General features: G+C 45.4%; 1 long non-coding RNA gene across 1 annotated transcript in view; it reads left to right on the top strand.

The window, feature by feature from the left end:
- The window catches only part of LOC124722116, a 52,482-nt gene that overhangs the window by 11,871 nt on the left and 21,945 nt on the right, over positions 1-18,666 (top strand). The window contains exons 2-3 of the long non-coding RNA XR_007006443.1: positions 8,532-8,703; positions 15,942-16,004. This is a non-coding gene — a long non-coding RNA (uncharacterized LOC124722116). The remainder of the gene's footprint in view (positions 1-8,531; positions 8,704-15,941; positions 16,005-18,666) is intronic.

The raw sequence follows: 18,666 nt of genomic DNA, 5'->3' as shown, positions 1-18,666 counted from the left end.
ACACTGGTAGCATGCCGCGACAGCGTGGAAGTGAACCGTATGTGCAGTTGACGGACTTTGAGCGAGGGCGTATAGTGGGTATGCGGGAGGCCGGTTGGACGTACCGCCGAATTGCTCAACACGTGGGGCGTGAGGTCTCCACAGTACATCGATGTTGTCGCCAGTGGTCGGCGGAAGGTGCACGTGCCCGTCGACCTGGGACCGGACCGCAGCGACGCACGGATGCACGCCAAGACCGTAGGATCCTACGCAGTGCCGTAGGGGACCGCACCGCCACTTCCCAGCAAATTAGGGACACTGTTGCTCCTGGGGTATCGGCGAGGACCATTCGCAACCGTCTCCATGAAGCTGGGCTACGGTCCCGCACACCGTTAGGCCGTCTTCCGCTCACGCCCCAACATCGTGCAGCCCGCCTCCAGTGGTGTCGCGACAGGCGTGAATGGAGGGACGAATGGAGACGTGTCGTCTTCAGCGATGAGAGTCGCTTCTGCCTTGGTGCCAATGATGGTCGTATGCGTGTTTGGCGCCGTGCAGGTGAGCGCCACAATCAGGACTGCATACGACCGAGGCACACAGGACCAACACCCGGCATCATGGTGTGGGGAGCGATCTCCTACACTGGCCGTACACCACTGGTGATCGTCGAGGGGACACTGAATAGTGCACGGTACATCCAAACCGTCATCGAACCCATCGTTCTACCATTCCTAGACCGGCAAGGGAACTTGCTGTTCCAACAGGACAATGCACGTCCGCATGTATCTCGTACCACCCAACGTGCTCTAGAAGGTGTAAGTCAACTACCCTGGCCAGCAAGATCTCCGGATCTGTCCCCCATTGAGCATGTTTGGGACTGGATGAAGCGTCGTCTCACGCGGTCTGCACGTCCAGCACGAACGCTGGTCCAACTGAGGCGCCAGGTGGAAATGGCATGGCAAGCCGTTCCACAGGACTACATCCAGCATCTCTACGATCGTCTCCATGGGAGAATAGCAGCCTGCATTGCTGCGAAAGGTGGATATACACTGTACTAGTGCCGACATTGTGCATGCTCTGTTGCCTGTGTCTATGTGCCTGTGGTTCTGTCAGTGTGATCATGTGATGCATCTGACCCCAGGAATGTGTCAATAAAGTTTCCCCTTCCTGGGACAATGAATTCACGGTGTTCTTATTTCAATTTCCAGGAGTGTAGTTTGTAGGCGGTGAAGTGTACCTGTAATTGCACCATTTTGTGTGACCATTATTTGTCTTTCTGTGGTTTGGGAAAAATTTAGGAGCATCTACCGACGGCGGTGCTGCTTGCTTGTTCACTAAACACGTCAATCGGCTAACAGTGAGCAGTAGGCGTTTCTGCTGCGCCCGAAGCTGTGCTGTCGGTTAGAGACATTTCCTTTGGCGGCTCAGGCATGGTGAAATGTAGTAGGACGTTCACTAACACAAGAGAACAAAAACAGAGCAACAGCCAGAAAAACGTGCACAACTCGCACACAGGGCAACGAAAGAAGAGCAAGTTAAGTCCCAGTTCTTGGCACCATTTGTTATGACCGTATGAAACTACAATCCTCTGGCCATAACTGTGGGTTCTTTGATTGTTTTCTGACGTGGCTCATGTGAACTACAACATATTAAATATTAGTTCACTTTATTTTGACTGATAAAAAGATTTACTTAGCTTGATATAATCCCTTGCCACAGGAGTGCTTGATAATTTACAACTGTCATTGACTATTCAAGCATCACTTGATGCACTACTAATTAACAAAGTCTTCTCTTGAAGTGCCATGTTCGACATTTACAGAAGTACATTTCCATCTAAGACTTGAATAAATCCTTAGTCCTACTCGATGATGTTGACTTGTTCAGCTGATGTCACAAACTGGGATGGAGTGTTTCCATCCCCGACTTTTTTATTGACCTCTGTGCAAGGGCGCTGCTGTACTGAGAGAGAGGGTGTGTCTTCTTCAGTCAGTCCCATTAGTCACTGAGGACTGCAGCGAGATATCGCTAATGACTGTGGTATCGATGTGCCGACTTCTGTGTGGCCCCACGATCTTTGGACGATATCACAACTCTGAATACTCTACTGCAATTGTATCATTACTTGACGATCTCTCCCGATCGCCCCATTATCTGTCTTCACTTCTTGTGTTTCGTATTTTCCAGTTTACCGATAAACGACTGCCGTCCATGCTGAACAACGTAACCAGTCTTTGTTAAATACACTGATGAGCCAAAAAATTATGGCAACTGCCTGTCTTGAGACTGAATGCCACTTGATGACACTGTGCGCAAATGGCACTGTAAGAAAAGTATATAAATGGAGCAAAGACGAATGGTGAACAATTCTAGCGACGATACTGCCATCAAATTGGGAAATTCACTGACATTAGCGACTTTAACAAAGGGTAGTCCGCTCTTGGTAGCTGAGTGGTCAGTGCGACAGACTGTCAATCCTAAGGGCCCGGGTTCGATTCCCAGCTGGGTCGGAGATTTTCTCCGCTCAGGGACTGGGTGTTGTTTTGTGGTAATCATTATCATTTCATCCCCATCGACGCGCAAGTCTCCGAAGTGGCGTCAAATCGGAAGACTTGCACCCGGCTAACGGTCTACCCGGCGGGAGGCCCTAGCCACACGACATTTACATTTTACAAAGGGTAGGTTCTTATGTGTAGGTGAAATTGATCAACTGTTTACGTGCTATTTTGTAACCATATGTGGTGATTGTTTGAAGAACAGTGAAACCACAAATAGGAGATGGGGTGTTGGACATCACTGAACATGGAGGTTGGAGGCATCCCCACTCTGTAATGCAAGATAGGCGGTGATCTTTGGAAGACCTGATAATAGAGTACTGTGATGGCGCAGGCACAAGCGTTTCAGACCACACCGTTCAGTGAACATTATTGAACATGGGGATCTGCAACAGGTGAACCATACGTGGTCCTATGTTGACCTAACGACACCATCAGTTACGGCTGCAGTGGGCATCGAGACTGAACCGTGAATCACTGGAAACGTGTCGCCTGGTGATATGAATCAAGTTTCTTGGTACTCCAGGTTGACGGTCGTGTCCAGATACACTGTCGTCCAGGCAGAAGGCTGCTCGAAACACACGCCGTGCCCTGGAAGAAAGTTGGCGGGCTTCCAAGGGACCTGTCGTAGTAATCTAAGGTGCAGTCGTGGGCTAAGTGAACATTATTATGGATCACCTGCATCCATTTATGTTTGATATCTTCCCTGACGGCTACGGCATCTTCCAGTAGGATAACTGTCCACATCACAAAGCCACAATTATTCTACCGTGGTTTCAGGAGAATGATGGTGAACTCATGTTTTGGCCACCAAATTCGCCTGATCTGAACCCAATGGAACATAAGAAGGCATTCTGGAAAGTAATGCCTCCGAATTTTTAATGTGGAAACTCTTAAAGATTTTTAAATAAAACAAATTCTATCTTCGATAAGGATTAATTTATTATTAACTTTATTAAGAAACTACATATTTATTCCTCATATCTACGTATTCAAAAATGGTTCAAATTGCTCTAAGCATTATGGGACTTAACATCTGAGGTCATCAGTCCCCTAGACTTAGAACTACGTAAACCTAACTAACCTAAGGACATCACACACATCCATGTCCGAGGCAGGATTCGAACCTGCGACCGTAGCAGCCGCGTGGTTCCGGACTGAAGTGCCTAGAACCGCTCGGCCACAACGCCCAGCCGTACGTATTCATTTCTCAACATAGTCACGCTGGTGACGAGCACACTTCTCCCAACGAGAGACCAGTTTGTTAATACCATCATTGCACAATGTTTCTACATCTACATCTACAACTTTACTCCGCAAGCCACCTGACGGTGTGTGGCGGAGGTTACCTTGAGTACCTCTATCGGTTCTCCCTTCTATTCCAGTCTCGTACTGTTCGTGGAAAGAAGGATTGTCGGCATGCCTCTGTGTGGGCTCTATTCTCTCTGATTTTATCTTCATGGTCACTTCGCGAGATATACGTAGGAGGGAGCAATATACTGCTTGACTCTTCGGTGAAGGTATGTTGTCGAAACTTCAACAAAAGCCCGTACCGAGCTACTGAGCGTCTCTCCTGCAGAGTCTTCCATTGTCCATCATCTATCATCTCCGTAACGCTTTCGCGATTACTAAATGATCCTGTAACGAAGCGCGCTGCTCTCCGTTGGATCTTCTCTCTCTCTTCTATCAACCCTACCTGGTACGGATCCCACACTGCTGAGCAGTATTCAAGCAGCGGGCGAACAAGCGTACTGTAACCTACTTACTTTGTTTTCGGATTGCATTTCCTTGGGATTCTTCCAATGAATCTCAGTCTGGCACCAGCTTTACCGACGATCAACTTTATATGATCATTCCATTTTAAATCACTCCTAATGCGTACTCCCAGATAATTTATGGCATTAACTGCTCCCAGTTGCTGACCTGCTATATTGTAGCTAAATGATACGGGATCTTTCTTTCTATGTATTCGCAGCACATTACACTTGTCTACATTGAGATTCAATTGCCATTCCCTGCACCATGCGTCAATTCGCTGCAGATCCTCCTGCATTTCAGTACAATTTTCAGTACAATTTTTTCAGTACAAGCATTTTTTTAGTGCAATTTTCATCATCCGCAAAAAGCCTCAGTGAACTTCCGATGTCATCCACAAGGTCAATTATGTATATTGTGAATAGCAACGGTACTACGACACTCCACTGCGGCACACCTGAAATCACTCTTACTTCGGAAGACTTCTCTCCATTGAGAATGACATGTTGCGTTCTGTTATCTAGGAACTCTTCAATCCAATCACACAATTGGTCTGATAGTCCATATGCTCCTACTTTGTTCATTAAACGACTGTGGGGAACTGTATGGAACGCCTTGCGGAAGTCAAGAAACACGGCAACTACCTGTGAACCCGTGTCTATGGCCCTCTGAGTCTCGTGGACGAATAGCGCGATCTGGGTTTCACACGACCGTCTTTTTCGAAACCCATGCTGATTCCTACAGAGTAGATTTCTAGTCTCCAGAAAAGTCATTATACTCGAACATAATACGTGTTCCAAAATTCTACAACTGATCGACGTTAGAGATATAGGTCTATAGTTCTTTACATCTGTTCGACGTCCCTTCTTGAAAACGGGGATGACCTGTGCACTTTTCCAATCCTTTGGAACGCTACGCTCTTCTAGAGACCTACGGTACATAGCTGCAAGAAGGGGGGCAAGTTCCTTCGCGTACTCTGTGTAAAATCGAACTGGTATCCCATCAGGTCCAGTGGCCTTTCCTCTTTTGAGCGATTTTAATTGTTTCTCTATCCCTCTGTCGTCTATTTCGATATCTACCATTTTGTCATCTGTGCGACAATCTAGAGAAGGAACTACAGTGCAGTCTTCCTCTGAAACAGCTTTGGAAAAAGACATTCAGTATTCGGCCTTTAGTCTGTCATCCTCTGTTTCAGTACCATTTTGGTCACAGAGTGTCTGGACATTTTGTTTCGATCCACCTACCGCTTTGACATAAGACCAAAATTTCTTAGGAATTTCTGCCAAGTAACTTTACTTTCGAATTCACTGAACGCCTCTCGCATAGCCCTCCTCACACTACATTTCGCTTCGTGTAATTTTTGTTTGTCTGCAAGGCTTTGGGTATGTTTATGTTTGCTGTGAAGTTCCCTTTGCTTCCGCAGCAGTGTTCTAACTCGATGGTTGTACCACGGTGGCTCTTTTCCATCTCTTACGATCTTGCTTGGCACATACTCATCTAACGCATATTGTACGACGGTTTTGAACTTTGTCCACTGATCCTCAACACTACCTGTACTTGAGACAAAACTTTTGTGTTGAGCCGTCAGGTACTCTGAAATCTGCTTTTTGTCACTTTTGCTAAACAGAAAAATCTTCCTACCTTTTTTAATATTTCTATTTACGGCTGAAATCATCGATGCAGTAACCGCTTTATGATCGCTGATTCCCTGTTCTGCGTTAACTGTTTCAAATAGTTCGGGTCTGTTTGTCACCAGAAGGTCTAATATGTTATCGCCACGAGTCGGTTCTCTGTTTAACTGCTCAAGGTAGTTTTCAGATAAAGCACTTTAAAAAATTTCACTAGATTCTTTGTCCCTGCCACCCGTTATGAACGTTTGAGTCTCCCAGTCTATATCCGGCAAATTAAAATCTCCACCCAGAACTATAGCATGGTGGGGAAATCTACTCGAAATATTTTCCAAATTATCCTTCAGGTGCTCGACCACAACAGTTGCTGAGCCAGGGGGCCTATAGAGACATCCAATTACCATGTCTGAGCCTGCTTTAACCGTGACCTTCACCCAAATTATTTCGCATTTCGGATCTCCGTCAATTTCCTTCGATACTATTGCACTTCTTATCGTTATAAACACGCCTCCCCCTTCACTGTCCAGCCTGTCTCTGCGGTATACATTCCAATCTGAGTTTAGGATTTCATTACTGTTTACGTCTGGTTTCAGCCAACTTTCTGTCCCTAGTACTATGTGGGCATTGTGACCGTTTATTAATGAGAGCAGTTCTGGGACCTTTCTGTAGACGCTCCTGCAGTTTACTATTAGCACATTAATATTGTTATTCCCTGTTGCACTTTGCCTACTCCTATCTTGTCGCGTCTCAGGAGGCGTCTTGTCCGGCCTAGCGAGGGAATTCTCTAACCTAAAAAACCCAGATGTGCACTCCACACGTACTCCGCTACCCTTGTAGCCGCTTCCTGCGTGTAGTGCACGCCTGACCTATTTAGGGGGACCCTACATTTCTCCACCCGATAGCGGAGGTCGAGAAATTTGCACCCCCAGATCTCCGCAGAATCGTCTGAGCCTCTGGTTTAAGCCTTCCACTCGGCTCCAAACCAGAGGACCGCGATCGGTTCTGGGAACGATACTACAAACAGTTAGCTCAGATTCCACCCCGCGAGCGAGGCTTTCCGCCTTCACCAATTCCGCCAACCGCCTGTACGAACTGAGGATGATCTCTGAACCCACACGGTAGGAGTCATTGGTGCCGACATGAGCAAAAATTTGCAGTCGGGTGCACCCAGTGCTCTCTATCGCCGCCGGCAGGGCCTCCTCCCACATCTCGGATGAGACCACCCAGCAAGCAGACAGACGGAACACTGGCCTTCTTCCCCGACCTTTCCGCTATTTGCCTAGGGGGCTCCATCACCCGCCTAACGTTGGAGCTCCCAATAACTAATAAACCCCTCCCCCCGCGTGCCTGCTCGGACCTTGCTGAAGGAGCGGCCACTCACAGGCAGAGCGGGCGATGCCACACGGCCAGCCTCCACATGTTTGACATTGTTAACGGAGCCACGACATCACTTATGCTTGTATAGCTTTATCTCTATCAAATGAGGTCCTCGTCGGTGTTCTTTAAGTTTTGGACACAGATGAAAATCGGACGGGGCCAAGTCGGTACTGTATGGTGAATGATCGATGACCATAAACTCGAGCTGTCGCACTGTTGCAGATGTCGCAGCGCTTGTGTGTGGTCTGGTATTGTCATGCTGAAGCATAGGGTGTTCCATGTGTGCATGAACGTTTCGGATTCGTGTTTTGAGTTTTCTGAGGGATTACAGCACACTGTTTCTCCCGCACCGACACAGTTACGTTACACACCGACATGTTGCACGTTACAATTCGGAGCCCTCTAGCGGCAGAGGGTTGCAACTTGGGTCAGTGAAGAAGGAAAGTCGACCGAGTAATATGGTTCAAATGGCTCTGAGCACTATGGGACTCAACTTCTGTGGTCATCAGTCCCCTAGAACTTAGAACTACTTAAACCGAACTAACCTAAGGACATCACAAACATCCATGCCCGAGGCAGGATTCGAACCTGCGACCGTAGCAGTCCCGCGGTTCCGAACTGCGCGCCTAGAACCACTAGACCACCGCGGCCGGCCCGAGTAATATGTATGACATGTAATACATCAATCGATATGGAGAACAGAATAAAAAGTTCGATGGCATTACTTTTTAGAACGCCCTCGTTTCTGGGACTCTATCTGGTCTCTCGTTGGGAGAAATGTATTCGTCGCCAGAGTGACTACGTTGAGAAATAAATGTATAGACATGAAGATTAAAGATGTAGAATTTTAAGAATGTTTGCTTTATTTAAAAACAAAAAAAAATGGGAGACATTACTTTTCGGCACGCTCTCTTATAGAGACAAGACACGACGCTGTCGGGCATGTTCCCTGTTTAGCTGTATCTGATGGCACAGGGGAAACTACAGCGAGCCCGTGCGATGAGCCGGCCGGTGTGGCCGTGCGGTTCTAGGCGCTTCAGTCTGGAATTATGTGACCGCTACGGTCGCAGGTTCGAATCCTGCCTCGGGCATGGATGTGTGTGATGTCCTTAGGTTAGTTAGGTTTAAGTAGTTCTAAGTTCTAGGGGACTGATGACCTAAGATGTTAAGTCCCATAGTGCTCAGAGCCATTTGAACCATTTGAACCGTGCGTTGAGATGTGGTGTTGTGTGTTTCGCAGTCGAGGCGGAGGCGCGCGCGGAGCCCCGGCCACAGCCGGCCGGCCGGCCTGACTGCAGCCTGGAGGCGGCGCCAGGCCGCTGCCGTGGGCTCTTCCACAGCTTCTTCTGGAACGCCACCGCCCGCCGCTGCCAGCCCTTCATCTGGAGCGGTTGCGAAGGCAACTCCAACAGGTAACGCCCCCGCTCATCTTATCTGTAGCACTCAGTCTTTAGCATCGGTGCTCAGATCTCCATCGACAGAAATTCGGAAGTTGTACAGTGATATTTTCCGAGAGACTCTCGGTCCCGATGGAGCGTTACGGGTAGCATTCATTTCACGCTAGGTGAGCACGCGTCATCATGAGTTTCACGAGTTGTCCTATCGACTGTTGTGTGCATTCTGTATACATCGACTGTTGTGTGCGTCTTGAATCTGCATTGTTCATTGTTCTTAGTTGATTTACAACATGAAGGCAAAATTAAATGGAACTAGATGGTTTAATATTTCCAGCAGCATTCGGAATTACTTCGAACTTCAGTTTCTCAGTTTAACGTTTCTGCCCACATGAATTATGTACAATTCATTGGCTTTTATAAAAATACGAAACACTTTAATTTCTCCCTATTTCACGTTTTTATCCACATGATTTATGCACGATTAATCGGACTAGAATATACCTTGACACTTTCGTTATGGTTATGATTCCTTCATTCAGATATTCGTTATGTTCATGAAACACACAATCACATCCCACATTCTTTGGATTGCAGCTTAATAATTAATTATTTCACGTTTCTATCCACACGATTTATGCACGGTTCATCGATTTCTTTTTATAAATTGACTAAAAGCTTTTTTTTTTTTTACTTTCGTTATGGTTCTTTCGTTCAGACATTCATTGTGTTCCTGAAACACATAATACCATCCCAAATTGTTGGGATTACAGCTTAATAATTAATACAACTGGGATGAGCGTAACAGATAACTCCTGTCACTTCGGTTGTACACATGCATTTACATTTAGCTTCGACGTTATCTGTACAACCGCAAAGATCGATATACGCACTCATGTAGCCGATTTAGGTTATTTACGTCACGATGACGTAGTGTTACGTCACTATGACGAAGGGTTCTCCTCACCTAGCGTGAGATGAATGCTACCCGAGCGTTATGGGCAGGGTAGCCTGGTGTCCAGTTTTAGTCAGACATGTCCTGGTTTTTTTGTCATGTACCAGTCCAACTTGCCCGGCTTTTATTAGGCTGTCTAGTAATGAAATAGAGAACGCACAACTAACGCCCGTTTCAAGCTAATGGCGTAAGTGCGAGGAATGAGTACACGGAGGAATAAGGAGCTATAAAGTACGGTAGGTTGGTTGGTTGGTTGATTCGGGGAAGGGGACCAAACAGCGAGGCCATCGCTCCCATCGGATTAGGGGAGGACGGGGAAGGTAGTCGGCCGTGCCCTTTCAAAAGGACCGTCCCGGTATTTACCTGAAGTGATTTAGGGAAATCACCGAAAACCTAAAGCAGGATGGCGGAAGGCGGGCTTGGACCGTTGTCAAAAATGGTTCAAATGGTTCTGAGCACTATGGGACTTAACATCTGAGGTCATCGGTCCCCTAGACTTAGAACTACTTAAACCTAACTAACCTAAGGACATCACACACATGCATGCCCGAGGCAGGATTCGAACCTGCGATCGTAGCAGTAGCGCGGTTCCGGACTGAAGCCCCTAGTACCGCTCGGTTACAGAAATCCAGCGAATCGTTGTCCTCACGAATGCGTTTCCAGGTTGCAAGTGGGACAGAGTCAGGGGTTGCAGTTCAAGATCTGTCGACTGTTGCACGTGAGACTAGTTGGCGGTCGAGATGCTCCAGCTGACGGTCAACGCGTCGCAAGATATCATATCGCGCCATCTTCAACCACAAGAATCTCAGCAGGCTGCCGTCGATCGTCACTGCGGCGCACACCCTAACATTCAAATCCTCCTGCCACCAAAAGACTGAGGTGGAGGCCTCAGAACCAAATTGTCCTCACTTCGGTTTATCTGAAAATGGCTCTTAATAACCCATTCACTCTTCGCCGTGAATAAAATTCTTCCGAGTAGGTGACCTCACTATCAATGTGTAAAGCTCTCCCCAAGCGGTTCTAGGCGCTACAGTCTGGAACCGCGCGACCGCTAAGGTCGCAGGTTCGAATCCTGCCTCGGGCATGGATGTGTGTGATGTCATTAGGTTAGTTAGGTTTAAGTAGTTCTAAGTTCTAGGGGACTGATGACCACAGCAGTTGAGTCCCATAGTGCTCAGAGCCATTTTGTAAAGTTCTCCGACTTTTCCGACATTGCTGCAAATGGCGTTTCTCACGGTGTGTTTGCTAGTTAGTATCCGAGACGTCGGACAATTTTACACATTGGCAATGCGGTCGTACATCCAGAAGAATTTTATTGACTGTGACAAAGACTGCGTAAACTTACACATTCATTCCTTGTGTATTTCAGGTGTCAAGCGCTGCTTTATCGTCCCCATAATTTGTCGGTTCGGCTGGCGACTCCCTGTAACCACCTGGCCTTGAGGTCATTTTCATCCATCTAAACGACCACACTCAGTCTTAAGAATCACTTGCGTAACAACTTAATTCATGCTTCGCGTCATCAGTATAGTGATACCGAACACGTACGTAGTTGGTTCAATCCTAATGGTGGAAGATACTTTCGTCGTCAGCGGTGGACTGTGTAGAGGTGGAGAGATGGCAGCTTACAGTTCCTAATCACCAGATTGTTCGCCATTATAACACATTAAATACCAGATCTTTCCGCAGTGTCTTGGAGACAGAACATGCTTTACTCTTGATGGTGATTAATTTGCCGCCGGCTGGGGTGGCCGAGCGGTTCTAGGCGCTACAGTCTGGAACCGCACGACCACTACGGTCGCAGGTTCGAATCCTGCCTCGGGCATGGATGTGTGTGATGTCCTTAGGTTAGTTATGTTTAAGTAGTTCTAAGTTCTAGGGGACTGATGACCACAGAAGTTGCGTCCCATAGTGCTCAGAGCCATTTGAACCATTTTTTTGATTAACTTGTCAGGCCATTCGGGTTATTCGCGGTAATACAGTACTCTAACGTGTATAATGTGGCAAATGTTTTTAGTTAGCTTAAGAAAAAGTGTTCTGGAAACAATATATAGCGACGCATTCAAGGAAGGGTAGTTTAGATCCAGATGGCTCCACAAATTATGAGGAAAAAATCTCCCTTTCTTCCATTTCCACAATAACCAGTAACATATCTCGTGGTATAAGTAATGACCAGCGTATTCCGAGCACTACAGATACACATTTCACTACTCATCAGGAAGAAGGCTATGACAAATAACCCCCACAAGAACAATTCTAAGAAAACAATGTGGGTGTTTTTAATCAAACAGTAGTTTCAGTTCCAATTTGAGTTAATCCCACAACCCGTTTCGATTAGCGACTGCTAATTATCAGGTTACATAAAAGTTGTACCCAAGACGATTGGCACCTGTATGAAGACCACGACCTAGTCGTTTCACCACTCTCTTCTATTTGAGAGATATCTCCAATGAGCCTGACGTCGACTTAACGTCGAGCCTGCTTTCTTTTCTTCCTTGCGTTGCAGTCAAATTCTGCCGACGAGAGGAGGTCGTACTGTGAAAATTTCTCACTATGTAGCAGGAAGCAGAAAGCGCACACTTCACAATGTACGAAAATTGCGTGGCAAGCGGCGAACACTGATTAAAAGAAATAGCCGATTTCCGTCAGTATTCATGTGTTCGGAGAGAGTAAGAATTATATTAAAAAAACTCTGTGACACGTAGTGGACTAAGATATACAAGAAAGTACTTCTGTTTGTAGAAACTCACCGATCAACAGTAAATTCCAGTAGAAGAAGGGAGGTTAGAGCTTAACGTCCCGTCTGCGCCGATGTCATTAGCGACAGAGCACTAGCTCACGTGGAAATGGATAGCGAAAAATTCGGCCATGACATTGTTGAAGCAATCACCTGTAGGAAATTAGGAGAACCTAAATCTGATTTGGGTATCTGATGGAGGTATTCGTCTTGCTCTTCCCGAAACCGAGTCTAGTTTCCAGATTGTGTTCAGATATTACGAAATACCTTTAAGGAAATGACATATTGTGACACAACCAGCACACATTCAGAAAATATGGCTATTGTGAAACGGCATTGGCCTCTTCCGCTGCGGTGAGATCTTTACACAGTTGATTGCGTATTTTTAGATTTCTCTTCACAAGTGGCTTCTAATCAAATGCGTGCCTGTGTATCGTCTCAGCTGTACGACTAGATGGATAACCGTCTGTCATAAAGATCACAGTTCGTTGTAATTGACGGGAAGTCCTCTAATGAAACAGATGTAATTTTTGAGGTTCCCGAAGGAAGTGTTATGGGCCCTCTAGTGTTGTTAATCTACTGAAATTAAACGAGTTAGGAGACAATTTTAGTAGTCCTGTTAGATTGTTATTTGTTGTTTATCGTCTAGTAAAGTCTTCAGAAGATCAAATCAAAGTGTAAAATGATTTAGACAAGATATTTGTATGGCGCGAAAAGTGACAATTGATCCTAAACAAAAAGCGTGAGGTCCTCCACACGAGTATTAAAAAAATCGGTTAATTTATGATTACAGGATAAATCACACAAGTTTAAAAGTTGTCGGCTCAACTAAATACGTAGAGATTACTATTACGAACGAATAAAACTGGAACCATCACATATAAAATGGGGAAGGCGAACCAAAGACTGCGTTTTATTGGCAGAACACTTAGTAGATGGAACAAATCCACTAAAGAGACAGTCTACATTACGGTTTTACGTCCTCTTTTGGAGTATAGCTGCGTGTGTGGAATCGTTATCAGATTGGATTGATGGAGGAAGACGAAAAAGTTCAAAGAAGGACAGCTCGTTTTGTATTATCGCGAAATATGGGGGAGAATGTCTAAGATATACGAGAGCTGTGGTTGCAGTCAATAAAACAAAGGCCTTTTCCGCTGCGGTGAGATCTTTACACCGAATTTTAGTTATCAGTTTTCTCCATCGAATGTGTGAATATTTTATTGATTTTCATAGGGAAAAATGACCACCGTAATAAAATAAAACAGAGCTCGCACAAGGTGTTCATTTTACTCAAGTGCTATTCAGGAATGGAAAGGTCGAGAAACAGCCTGAATATGGGTCTACGAACCCTCTGACAACACTTAAGTGTGAACTGCAAAGTAGTAATGTAGACGTAGATGAATTGTTGAACCCACACAGCGGTGATATTAGTGTATATTATGTTTCTAGCGTGTGGATGTTACCCTAGCCACCTTCAATAGAAACAAACGAAGTAGAAATGATGAGTGGGAAATGACTGGCGTAACATGGGAGAAGCGCCACTGCACCAACTTACGTCGCGATCATGTCAGATGGATATGTATCAGTGAGGAAGCTCAGGACTCTTGAGTCTCATTAAGATTGTCACAGAGACTCTTTACAGCAGCGTCGTATTGTTACAAAATACTAAATCAGCTGTGAGAGCCCAATGTTATCTCCTTGACGGTCTTGCAGTACCACCCATTGTCGTCGAAGACGTCTAGTGCCACCATATATGGAGAGGCTTTACGGCCTCGAGGCCGTCCGGCGCATTTACGGTATCATAAACCTCCGTGGCACAATGCCTCGTTGCAACGCTTCCTCAGTCGCTGCAAAAGGACGACCTGCCTCCTATTAAATTCTTGCCTCATGGGCGTAAAGAACTCTTTACTGTTAGTAGCACAGTCTGTTGTACCTTCCAGGTCCAACTTTACATCTACATTTACGTCTAGGTCAATACTCTGCAGTTCACACTTAAGTGCCTGGCAGAGGGTTCTTCGAATCTCCTTCAGACTATTTCTCTACAGTTCGACTCTCGAACAGCGCGCGGGGAAAATGAACACTTAAATCTGTCTGTACGAGCTCTGATTTTTCTTATATTTATTTCGATGATCCCTTCTCCCTATGTAGGTTGGAGACAGTAAAATATTTTCACATTCAGAGAAGAAAGTTGGTGATTGAAATTTCTTGAAAATATCTCCCCACAACTGAAATGCCTTTGTTTTAACGATTGCCACTCCATCTCGTTTATAATATCCGTGACGCTTGCTCCTCTATTTCGCAATAATACAAAACGAGTTGCCTCTCTTTGGACTTTTTCTATCTCCTCCGTCAGGCCCATCTGGAAAGGGTCTCACACCGCGCAGCAGTACTCTAACAGAGGATGAACAAGAATAGTGTAGGTAGTTTCTTTAGTAGACCTGTTGCATCTTGTAAGTGTCCTTCCAATAAAACGTGGTTGTTGGTTTTCCTTCTTTACCACATTATCTGACAGTATCATCTGCAAACAGTCTAAAGGAGCTGCTCAGATTGTCTCCTAAATTGTATCTATAGATTAGGAACAGCAGAGAGCTTCCTTGGGAAATTCCGGATGTCGCTTCTGTTTTACTCGATGATTTCCGTTGATTACTATGTAGTATGACCTTCCTGAAAGGAAATTACGAATCCAGTCGCACAACTGAAGTGATATTCCATAGGCACGCTATTTGCTTAGACGTATTTTGTGCTAAACGGTGTCAAAAGCCTTCCGGAAGTTTAGAATTATGGAATCAATCTGAGATCCCTACTCAATAGCACTTATTACTTCGTGCGAATAAAAAGCTAGTTGTGTTTCACAAGAACGGTATTTTCTTAATTAGTGCTGACTGTGTGTCAATATATATCTGCATTTTCTTTTCCATGGCGTTTACCACGTCTAGTACTCTATTTTATTAGAAATATTTTGTGAGAAACGGTGCCAAAAGCCTTCCGGAAATCTGGAAATATGGAATAAGTTTGAGATCTCCAGTCGATAGCACTCATTACTACGTGCGAATAAAGAACTGGTCGTGTTTCACAAGGACGATAATTTCTGAATCCGTGATGATTATGTGCCAGCATTATATCTGCGTTCTCTTTTCCCGAGCGTTTGTCGCGTCTAGTAGGAATCTGCTTTTTCAGGATTTTACACATTTCATATTATTATTTAACTTTGTAGCCGGGTGCCTTTCTTCTAAGGGAAGAAATCGTGCGTGCCACCTGTCTGCGAATCGGGGATCAGCCAAAAATTTACCTAAACGATCGTGAGAAACAGTATAAAAATCACACTGAAGCTCCCTGGTATACTAGCCTACGGCCGTCAATCCGTCGCGCGGACTCCATCCGGGTTTCGCTTACCTATCTGTCTGCGCGTTACGATCTGCGAGCAGCTCAACGTTGTATCTGCATTACTCTATAAATATACCCATTGTCTGAAAGCCTGTAGGTCTGTAGAGAGATCAGGCTCATGCTGTGGAGTGGAACAGCAGTCTATGGGAAGAGTTCTAGTCAGCTTCTTGTGTGTTGCAGGTTCGACAGTGAAGAAGACTGCCGCCACGCTTGCGCATGAATGCAACGACGTCCCTTCCCAAGGTAAACTTGTGAATCATTGCTTGCTGCTCATTTGCTTTTGCTCTTCTCTGTGCTGTTCAGTCTTATAATTCACGGCCTCTTAGAATCTTCAGCTATAATATGGCAGGGGTTACTGAGAAAAGTTGCTTATTAACGAACACTGCTGGACAGAAAAATGTATTACGAGGGTCACTCCAAAAGGAATGCACACTATTTTTGTAAAAATACAGTTTTAATTCTACATGTGTGAAAGTTTTACAGTGTGTAGATACAGCCTTCCCGCTTGTTTTCAAACTTAGTTTAACCTGTTCCCGTGAGTGGCGCCGTCACAGCATGTCTTCAAGATGGCTGCTACACTTGACGTTCGTCAGAAGCAACGTGCTGTCATGGAATTCCTATACTGTGAAAACGAGACAGTGGGAAACATCCTCAAGAGGTTGAAAAAGGTGTATGCAGGTGCTGCTGTCGATCGCAGTACAGTTAGTTGGTGGGCAAGCACGTTACGTGATAAAAGCGGTCACGGTAATATTGAGGATTGTCCTTGCAGTGGCAGGCCTCGCACTGCACACACTCCAGACAACGTGCAGAGAGTTAACGAATTGGTGACTGCTGACAGACGCATCACGTTGAACGAATTGTCACACTACGTTGGGATAGGGGAAGGAAGTGTTTGCAGAATGCTGAAAGTGTTGGCGTTAAAAAAGATTTGTGACAGGTGGTTTCCCAGGATGTTGACAGTGGCTCACATAGAAACAAGATAAACGGTATGCAGCGAACGTTTGGAACAGTAAGAGAATGGTGGAGATGAATTTCTTGGAAGAATTGTGACAGGTGATGAAACATGGTTCCATCATTTTTCACCAGAGACGCAGAGGCAATCAGTGGAGTGGCATCATGCAAATTCAGCCAAGAATAAAAAATTCAAAACCACAGCTTCTGCTGGAAAAGTTATGGCTACGGTGATTTTCGATTCCGAAGGACCCTTACTTGTGGACATCATGCCAAGTGGAACCACCATAAATTCTGATGCATATGTGACGACACTGAAGAAACTTCAAGCTCGACTGAGTCGTGTTCGACCACATCGGCAAAAGCAGGATGTTTTGCTGTTGCACAACAATGCACGGCCACATGTCAGTCAAGAAACCATGGAAGCGATCACAAAATGGTTCAAATGGCTCTGAGCACTATGGGACTTAACATCTATGGTCATCAGTCCCCTAGAACTTAGAACTACTTAAACCTAACTAACCTAAGGACAGCACACAACACCCAGCCATCACGAGGCAGAGAAAATCCCTCTTCCCGCCGGGAATCGAACCCGGGAACCCGGGCGTGGGAAGCGAGAACGCAACCGCACGACCACGAGATGCGGGCGAAGCGATCACAAAACTCACACTGAAACACCCGCCTTACAGTCCTGAACTGGCTCCATGTGACTATCATCTCTTTGGGAAACTGAAAGACTCTCTTCGTGGTACAAGGTTTGAAGATAATGACTCTCTTGTGCACGCTGCCAAACAGTGGCTCCAACAGGTTGGTCCAGAATTTTACCGTGCGGGTATATAGGCACTGGTTCCAAGATGGCGTAAGGCAGTTGACAGGGATGTAAATTATGTGGAGAAATGAAAATATTGTTCCTAAAGGATGTGTCTACACACTTAAAACTTTCAAACATGTAGAATAAAAGATGGATTAAAAAATAGTCTGCATTTCTTTTTGAGTGACCCTCGTATAAAGAAATCATCAGAAAAAAGTATAATATTTAAGCCGTATATAGCTAATGCTTATACAAACCAGGAAATAAATTCTCAGACTAATACAATTCCGTTACTGCTAACAAATACCGGATACCTAAACGCTGGTCCGATCTGAAACAAGACCTTTCCAAGCATAATGTACTTCCTATGGTCACCGTAGATGTTTGCCTTCTCATCTTTAGATCAAAAGGATTCTAAAAGTTTGATACAGATCTGTTACAAAGATAAAATTTAAAATTATCCATTGTCGGCTGTGGCATTCCGTCGAACGGTAGCCAAAGCTGCGGAATTCGTTCAATAATAGAATCGGGAACTGATCAGTTCACGCGAATGTAAAATGTTCACGCATAGTTGCAAATGACGCATAGATGCTCTCTTCCGCACATCAGTCTGTTGAAATAAGCGTACGTTATTGACTTGTATACAGGGTGTTTCCATGAGAGCATGCAAAACTTAACGGGACATAGAGGATGCTCCACGGAACAATTTGAGGCAGGGAACCTGGGGTCGGAGAAGCCAGCTTACGGAGATAATAGGAATAAAATCACACTACTGTGTATCTTTTTATTTACGTTAGTTACCATCATTGACAAAATACTATATCTTACAAAATGTGCTGAAACTGACGGCCATCACCCTCAATGCAAGCGTGACATCAGCGAAGAAGACTGTGACGCACCCTGACAAATATCCCTGGTGTGTTTCGAATCACATCACAGGCAGCTACAATTCTGGCAACTACTTCCATCTCTGTATCCACAGGCGTCTAATACACATGTGACTTTAGATATCGCCATAGGGAATGATGAAGGGGATTCAGGTCAGGTGATCTCGCAGGCCATGGAATAGGACCTCTCCTTCCAATCCAGCGACCAGGAAATACAGCACTGAAATGGTTGCGGACATTCACACTGAAGTGAGAC

The sequence above is a fragment of the Schistocerca piceifrons genome, chromosome X (genome assembly GCF_021461385.2).
Source record: "Schistocerca piceifrons isolate TAMUIC-IGC-003096 chromosome X, iqSchPice1.1, whole genome shotgun sequence".
Lineage (NCBI taxonomy): Eukaryota > Metazoa > Arthropoda > Insecta > Orthoptera > Acrididae > Schistocerca > Schistocerca piceifrons.
This window is presented reverse-complemented; position numbering and strand designations above follow the sequence as displayed.